This window comes from Littorina saxatilis, linkage group LG2 (genome assembly GCF_037325665.1).
Source record: "Littorina saxatilis isolate snail1 linkage group LG2, US_GU_Lsax_2.0, whole genome shotgun sequence".
In the NCBI taxonomy this organism is placed as follows: domain Eukaryota; kingdom Metazoa; phylum Mollusca; class Gastropoda; order Littorinimorpha; family Littorinidae; genus Littorina; species Littorina saxatilis.
The window spans coordinates 15,576,419-15,585,470 of NC_090246.1; positions in this window are offsets into that span (position 1 = coordinate 15,576,419).

The following is a 9,052-nucleotide window of genomic DNA, read 5'->3' on the forward strand; positions in this document are numbered from 1 at the left end:
AATTTTTAAATTACAAAGGAATTGATATGTAAGACAGTTTCAAGCGAGCTATTTTTCGCGGCTGTATTTACTGTGCAAACAAATCTAAATATGGCAAACGTGTCACGTGATAATCAACCGTTTGGTTTCGGCGCTCACTGGAGCAGACGATTTTTTCTGTAACCAGTCGACAGTGATGAAACCATATAATACGGTCTCCTTCCGGCAGCAGTCCCAAAATTTCGACTTGTTTTGACCTTAGAACGATGTCTTTATCATAACTGTGAAGAACAGAACGGAGATCACTGTCGAAGTCGGCCAATCTGCAATCATTTTCGTCTCGCGAACAAGGCTGATCTCAAATTTAGATCAGAGCTCGCGAAAAACATATGGGAGATAACTCTGTATTTTTGTTTTGATAGATTCGCGTAGGACTGTAGCGTCCGGTCAGAGAGACAACTGGCAATAGCCCTGGAGCGATGCTTATCAGAATGGGGGGTATCCTCATTTTAGCTACTGTCAAATGACCCCTGTGTAAAAAATCTGTAATCTTAAAAGTGGGCCAGAAAGCCAAGTTATGTGCCAGTAATAAATTAAATTATTGTCATAGCTCGCATATAATAATTTAGCCTTGGGACAAAAAAGTGTCGCAATAAAGTTGTAAGCACAATTTATTTTATTTTCATATATAATTCCTTAATTTTTCCCATTTAATCTGTTAAGCCTGAATGTCCTTCCATAAGCGCTGTCTTAAGAAACATTACCATGCACTCCTGTTGACATGTTTTCAATTTTTGATTTTGGTATTACAAAGCTTGCATGGAGCTTTTGGACACACGGTATTACGGAAGTCATTCCCCCGCAAGCGGCGTACGGCTGCCTAAATGGTGGGGGAAAAACGGTCATAAACGTAAAAACACACTCGTGCTTTTGCACGAGTGTACGTGGGAGTTTCAGCCCATAGAGGAAGAAGAAGATTACAAGCGTGCTACACATGACACCTGAGTGATTATAGCTATATATATACAGAGTATGCTAACAGGATATGTCCACCGTGATGACGTGTACTTAATTGCTATAAAATACTTTAGCAGTGAAAAGCAGAGGCGGTGACAACGATGGTTGAAGAAAGCTTTAGGCCTCTCTATAAAAAAAACAAGTCGCGTAAGACGAAATTACTACATTTAGTCAAGCTGTGGAACTCACAGAATGAAACTGAACGCACTGCATTTTTTCACAATGACCGTAGTCCGCCGCTTGTGCATAACGGAGTGAAACTGACGAGCCTGTTCAGCGCGGTAGTGGTTTCGCTGTGCTGCATATATAGGCAGTGGAAAGTTACTAAAAAGTGACCTTAGTTGAAAAGATGTGTATTTCTACTCCAGACATTATGGAGGCTCTGGTGTAAACTAATATTAATGTGCTGTCTTTGCTTTGTTTAGCGACCAGCATCAAAGAGGCGCATAGATGACTGCCTGGGAGAATCAATCGATTGCTTGACTGAAGTACACAAATACGTATTCGTGAAGAGCATAACAGAGGGAGAACATAAGCCCACTTGTCTGAAGAAACCGCGAAAAGAAAAAGAAACAAGTCGCGTAAGGCGAAAATACAACATTTAGTCAAGTAGCTGTCGAACTCACAGAATGAAACTGAACGCAATGCCATTTTTCAGCAAGACCGTATACTCGTAGCATCGTCAGTCCACCGCTCATTGCAAACGCAGTGAAATTGACAAGAAGAGCGGGGTAGTGGTTGCGCTAAGAAGGATAGCACGCTTTTCTGTACCTCTCTTTGTTTTAACTTTCTGAGCGTGTTTTTAATCCAAACATATCATATCTATATGTTTTTGGAATCAGAAACCGACAAGGAATAAGATGAAAGTGTTTTTAAATTGATTTGGACAATTTAATTTTGATAATAATTTTTATATATTTAATTTTCAGAGCTTGTTTTTAATCCAAATATAACATATTTATATGTTTTTGGAATCAGAAAATGATGGAGAATAAGATGAACGTAAATTTGGATCGTTTTATAAATTTTTATTTTTTTTTACAATTTTCAGATTTTTAATGACCAAAGTCATTAATCAATTTTTGAGCCACCAAGCTGAAATGCAATACCGAAGTCCGGGCTTTGTCGAAGATTACTTGACCAAAATTTCAACCAATTTGGTTGAAAAATGAGGGCGTGACAGTGCCGCCTCAACTTTCACGAAAAGCCGGATATGACGTCATCAAAGACATTTATCAAAAAAATGAAAAAAACGTTCGGGGATTTTATACCCAGAAACTCTCATTTCAAATTTCATAAAGATCGGTCCAGTAGTTTAGTCTGAATCGCTCTACACACACACACACAGACACACACACACACACACACACACACGCACGCACGCACATACACCACGACCCTCGTCTCGATTCCCCCTCTATGTTAAAACATTTAGTCAAAACTTGACTAAATGTAAAAAGTTGATAGGTAGAGACCTGGAGATCTCAGATGACAGCCAACTGTGTGTTGCTTTCAAACCACACCTGGCACTTCATTCAATGTTGAATGCAAGCCTGCAATGACGACGATCTAACTTTCTCTCTGGGGTGTGTTCCCACATACCAAACGTCGAACGCTCTCTAACACGGTTCACCATTGACTCTGCTCAGATCACGAGTCCTCGCCAACTTTTAAAATCGTGCCGAAAAACGTTTGTGAAAAGCTTTCAATTAATCTCAGATCGAACATTGAAACGTATCAACATTTCGATAGAGCAGAACACCTACAGAAAGACCAACTATACTGCTATTTGCTTCTTTGTAGTCCAAAGGTTTTGATAAGAGAGAGAGAGAGAGAGAGAGAGAGAGAGAGAGAGAGAGAGAGAGAGAGAGAGAGAGAGAGAGAGAGAGAGAGAGAGAGAGAGAGAGAGAGAAAGAAAGAGAGAGAGAGAGAGAGAGAGAGAGAGAGAGAGAAAGAGAGAGAGAGAGAGAGAGAGAGAGAGAGAGAGAAAGAGAGAGAGCAGAACACTTTATAGAAAGACCTACTGTGTGTCGCTTTGAAATCACACCTGGTATTTTATTTTATTTGACTGAAAGCCTACAATGGCGGCGATTGAACTGTTTTTCCTCGGCGCTCTGTCTAACGTTAAGAAAAGGCTTTTCTCTCTCTGACACTTCAAACCAATGACTGCTCAAATGGCAAATCCGTGTAATCCTTTTTAGAATCGTGGTGAAAAGCAGTTTGTACTTTGTCTACTTGCAAAAGTTGACTTGGTACATCATAATTATGAATATATAGGTCGATTAATTTCACTCATGAAAGATTTTCGTAATTGGTTGTTTTCTATGCAGTTATCTAGAAAATAATTGTGTGTGTGTGTGTGTGTGTGTGTGTGTGTGTGTGTGTGTGTGTGTGTGTGTGTGTGTGTGTGTGTGTGTGTGTGTGTGATTCGTATATATATGTATATAGCAGTAACGGATGTTATTTGTGTTTGGACAAACATTTAATTATTGTACACAGATTAAAGACAGTTTTCCTTCCAGACTGTTCCAGGTCAAATGTCTTAATGATGCAAATACAAATGAAATACCTCCAAACTGTTCTGAAACGATCCATTTTCGTTTAAAATACTTCATTTCTTATGGAAGGAATACACACTGGCAGACAGTCTGTTGTGGTCTTGGCTTGCGGCCTAAATCTGACATAACAAGGCTCGAAGAAGGGACATGATGCTTTATTTCATATATTAAAAAGAAATAGTGTCAACACTCAGTTGGCAGTAGGTCAGAGACATAGTAGGCAGTGGAAAGTTACTAAAAAGTAACCTTAGTTGAAAAGATGTGTATTTCTACTCCAGACATTATGGAGGCTCTGGTGTCACTAATATTAATGTGCTGTCTTTGCTTTGTTTAGCGACCAGCATCAAAGAGGCGCATAGAGGACTGCCTGGGAGAAGAGGACCAACAGGACAAAGAATGAAACAGATTGAATATGCTGTGCTGTTGCCCTGCTAAGCTGCATGCATTTTTAATTTCTCCACTGCATAATATGCATTTTTTTTGTTATGAAATGAAATTGTTGATCGTATTTTGAATTTAAGGTGTTACATATTATAGTCCTTATGATCTGTGACCGAGTGTGAAAGTTGGTGTGTGTGTGTGTGTGTGGATAAATTTACCAAAACCTACATTCATTCTCAACGTTGCATTTACGTCGAAATCAAACCAAACCACAACCACAACCAAAAATTCACGTTGTGTCGACGTGTAATTCACGTCAATTTTATCACGAAAAATGCACCAAAGCTTTACTTTCACGTTGTGTCAACGTAGAATTCACGTAATTCTTGACCTAAAATTTGACCTAAAATGTACGTTCCATTCACGTGGAAATTACGTAAAAATGCAACGCAATTTCAACCAAACCACAACCACAACCAAAAATTCACGTTGTGACAACGTAGAATTCACGTAATGTTTTTACGAACAATCCACCTCCACCAATAATTCACGTTGCATTCACGTTGGTGTCACGTAAAATGCAACGTTGTTTTTCAACGTTATTTCTGCGTGATTTTGTCCATACAAATCTACGTAAAAAAACGTTGAATCGCAACGTAAACCCAACGTAGGCCAACGTGAATATAACGTGAATACAACGTAAAATTGTTTGCTGGGATAGCACGCTTTTCTGTACCTCTCTTCGTTTTAACTTTCTGAGCGTGTTTTTAATCCAAACATATCATATCTATATGTTTTTGGAATCCGGAACCAACAAGGAATAAGAAATTGTTTTTAAATCGATTTCGGAAATTTAATTTTGATCATAATTTTTATATTTTTAATTTTTAGAGCTTGTTTTTAATCCAAATATAACATATTTATATGTTTTTGGAATCAGGAAATGATGTAGAAAAAGATGAACGTAAATTTGGATCGTTTTATATAAAAACAATTATTACAATTTTCAGATTTTTAATGACCAGAGTCATTAATTAATTTTTAAGCCACCAAGCTGAAATGCAATACCGAAGTCTGGCCTTCGTCGAAGATTGCTTTACAAAACTTTCAATCAATTTGATTGAAAAATGAGGGTGTGACAGTGCCGCCTCAACTTTTACAAAAAGCCGGATATGACGTCATCAAAAGTATTTATCGAAAAAAAGAAAAAAACTTCCGGGGATATCATACCCAGGAACTCTTATGTCAAATTTCATAAAGATCGGTCCAGTAGTTTGGTCTGAATCGCTCTACACACACACACGCACAGACAGACAGACACACACACACACACATACACCACGACCCTCGTCTCGATTCCCCCTCTATGTTAAGACATTTAGTCAAAACTTGACTAAATGTAAAAAGAAGGTCACAGAGTGTGCCTCAAACCATGTTAGTTGTGCATTCTGATAAAAGAGTATTTAACAAGACAACAACGAGGCAAATGCTCGTACGACAAACCTTCACTGATCAAAAGCAGTATGAAAAAGAAACAGATTATATGCTTCTATAGCTTCATAGACATTGCAGACCAAGATCATTGGGTTTTCAGCGTAGCAATAGGGTCCGATATTTAGACGAGACAAGTATAATGCCGACGAGTCGAAGACGAGTCGCATTATACTTGTTCGAGTCTAAATATCGGACCCTATTGCTACGCTGAAAATACAATAGCGATTATATAGCTGTTCTGACCTTGATTTGTTGTTCCAAACTTACAAAATGACAGTTTTTGCGTCGATGCGTTGATCTCAGGTTTTGATAGCAGACGCCGTTTCTTATGCGCATTAGTTTTGCGCAGGCGCGCGCGCGCCACACTGACTTTGGAAAAAAACTCGATTTGACAACACAGCTGTTAAACAGCTTTTTATTAGTTCATATACAACAAAAAGAAGTTTGAGTTTTTTTTAATTTTGAACAAGACTACTTATGAAGAAAACCAAAACACAACATCAACGGAAAACTAGAAACAACTGAAGAACTAGGATGTAACAAGGGGAGGAGAAGAGAACAGCTAATCCGTACAACGCAAGCAGACGCAGCGAAATTTTCAGTTTGGGTGAATGGCATTAGTGCCATGGGTTGTACATCAATACTTCAGAGGGGAAGTGGGGTATTTAGTGTGGAGTTACGAGATAAAAAAAAGCCGAATGCGAAAGTTTGTTTCAGTGGCAACTCAGCTCACACAGGCACACACAAACGGCTGTTCCGTTTTACTCCCCTGTTTGTACTACATCTTTCAACTTTGGGCATTTTGTGGTGTTTAGGGACAGAAAATAATTGGTTTAGTCCTGTTTCATCGGGAAGTTAGCAGAAAAGGGTATGCTATCGACATTTGTAAAGCTGAAAAACATTCCCGAGAAGAATTTCAAGTTGTCAGTGTACTGTTATCGATCAGTGAAACATCGTGTGGTACAGATGGGTAAACCGGAACCATGCGTCTTTCTTATTGACAATATGCTTTTGGATATTGGCAAAAATGGCTGACTTCCGTAGCATTATGCTTTGATGATCGGAAGAGACCATCCAATCACAGCCCCCGAATTCCCCCACGTGTCCATCAGAATAGCTATATAAATTCATATTTTGAACAATAAGAACAATAACAATAACAGCACTTTATTGTCCATTAGAATAACATACAAATGAAACATTTTCTTCGGCACACCCTGCCTGCCTGTAAACGATTATAACGAACAATTTTATAGGACAATACACATAAAACATCAAACATAAAACATAGGTTTACGTAGAAAGTAACAAGCACACCTATCATATTTCCAATAACGTTGACCCAGAGTGCTGATCGGTGTCATCTTTAAATTTAATAACATTTCAGATAAAATCTAAATAAGGTAACCGAACTCGGCCCCACTGTGTCTATGACGTATGACGGGGATCATCCAGACTTTCGTCATATCCACGTCATCAGATCCGGGATGAGTGGGGAGTTTTAAAATTGTTAAATAAAATTATGTTTCTTGATTTGTTTTTAGCAAAACTTGACCCAACTGTGACCTTAAAAACTTAAGCCATGTCCTTCAGACTTGGGTGATGTTTGGATGTCATCATATCATGAAATGCGCAAGCTCTTTCTTCAAAAACGTTGAAGTAAATGGTAATTTTCCATTTGTTTTTACATGCACTTGAACAGTCTCTGACCTTGACATTTGATTAGGATCAAACAGACGGTCATGTCGGGATGTTACCAAGCCATCGAATTGTGTGAAATGTGACCCTCCACTACGAAATGAGTCGCATGTCACCTCGCGCGGTTCTGCGCTAGGCTTAATATAAGTCCGGGGAGTGTCTGGTAACAGTGTGAGGGTCACCTTAGTCACAGGCTTATAACTCAAACAGTTTTCGCTCTTTTCTAAATCGGTTTTAACCACTGGATAGAGCTACAAATAACTCTTAGGAAAATGTAAAAAAATATGAAAATCATGCAAAGGTGACATGCGACTCATTCCGTGGTGGAGGGTCACAAATTTCAAAGCTCTAGCGTCAAAAACATTTAAGAAATTAATTGTCCAGATTTTGACCCGACCATGACTCTGCGGTGACCTTGACATTTGACAAAGATCAAGCAGATCTGCGTCATATCTGGAGGTCGTAAAACCCCGGAAGAGTGGAAAGCTCCAAAGCTCTAGCTTCAATATCAACCAAGAAAACTTCAACGTTAAAGTTTTTCGTCAACGGACAGACTGACGGACAGACTGACGGACCGCAGAAGGCCCCACACTGCTCATCACAGATACTCTCCTGATTATGGGGGCCAGGAACTACTGCGAATAAAAAAACATGTTTAATGATATACGATACCGATACATGCACAGCCAGGCGGTGAACTTACGATTTATGTTCTACTGCTGATATGTTGAAGTCACAGAAATAAACTTCGTTTTGAAATTCTTTGTCAGTTTAACGGGAGGCATGCAAAAGAAATGACATTATTCACGTTATATGACGTATTTTCGAAGTTTGGCTTTTGGCGTCAGAGATTTCACTATGTTTAGAACGCGAGGCTTCAAAAGTCTTTTGTGACTTCATTTAAAATAGGGCTTTTTCAAGTGATTATACTCGTTTGATCAAACAAAGTTCTTGTACCCCCTTGTCCCAACCCAACGTCTTCGTTTTGCTTTTTGTGTCACTTAGTTTTTCATCTGACATCCCATGCCAATCTCTTACACACACGCGCGCGCATGCAGGCACACACACACACACACACACACACACACACACACACACACACACACACACACACACACACACACACACACACACACACATAAACACAGACGCACACACAAACAGACACACGGACTGATAGAGAGAATGTTCTCATAGCTTGCATACAACACAGACTCGTATAATATTTTCCATAACTTTATTTTCAGAACGCATGAAATGGATACCAAATTGGAGTATTTTCAATTATGTAAAGTAAGTATATGAGACACGAAAACTAACAGTTTGAAAATCTTACGTTCTCTACTCGAACGCTCAAGAAAATGATACATTTTACTTCTTTTTTTCACCCAAGCGAAAACAAAGAACGAGCAAAAACATAATGAGACAATGCAAATTGTCTCTGTAAAACTAACAGTTGCGCCGTGGGCACTCAATATGAAGCAAATCAAATACCTGTTCGTAGTATTTCAAACTACCACGCCATTTTGAATCACAATCAAGTGCATGGTAATGGTGACACGGAATTTGTTTGTCTGTTTGTAATTGTTAATGCATTTCTCTCTGCCATAAAACAGCTCTCTCTCTCTTTCCATCTCTCTCTCTCTCTTACTATCTCCCCCCTCTTTCTCTCTATCCCCCCTCTCTCTCGCTCTCTCTCCCCCCTCTCTCTCTCCCCCTCTCTCTCTCCCCCTATCTCAATCTCTCTTTCCCCCTCTCTCTCTCTTACGATCTCTCCCCCTCTCTCTCTCGCTCTCTCTCTCCCCCCCCCCCCTTCTCTCTCTCTCTCTCTCTCTCTCTCTCTCTCCCCAGGCCCTCTCTCTCTCTCTCTCTCTCTCCCCCCCCCATTCTCTCTCTCTCGCTCTCTTTTTTTTTTTTTTGGGGGG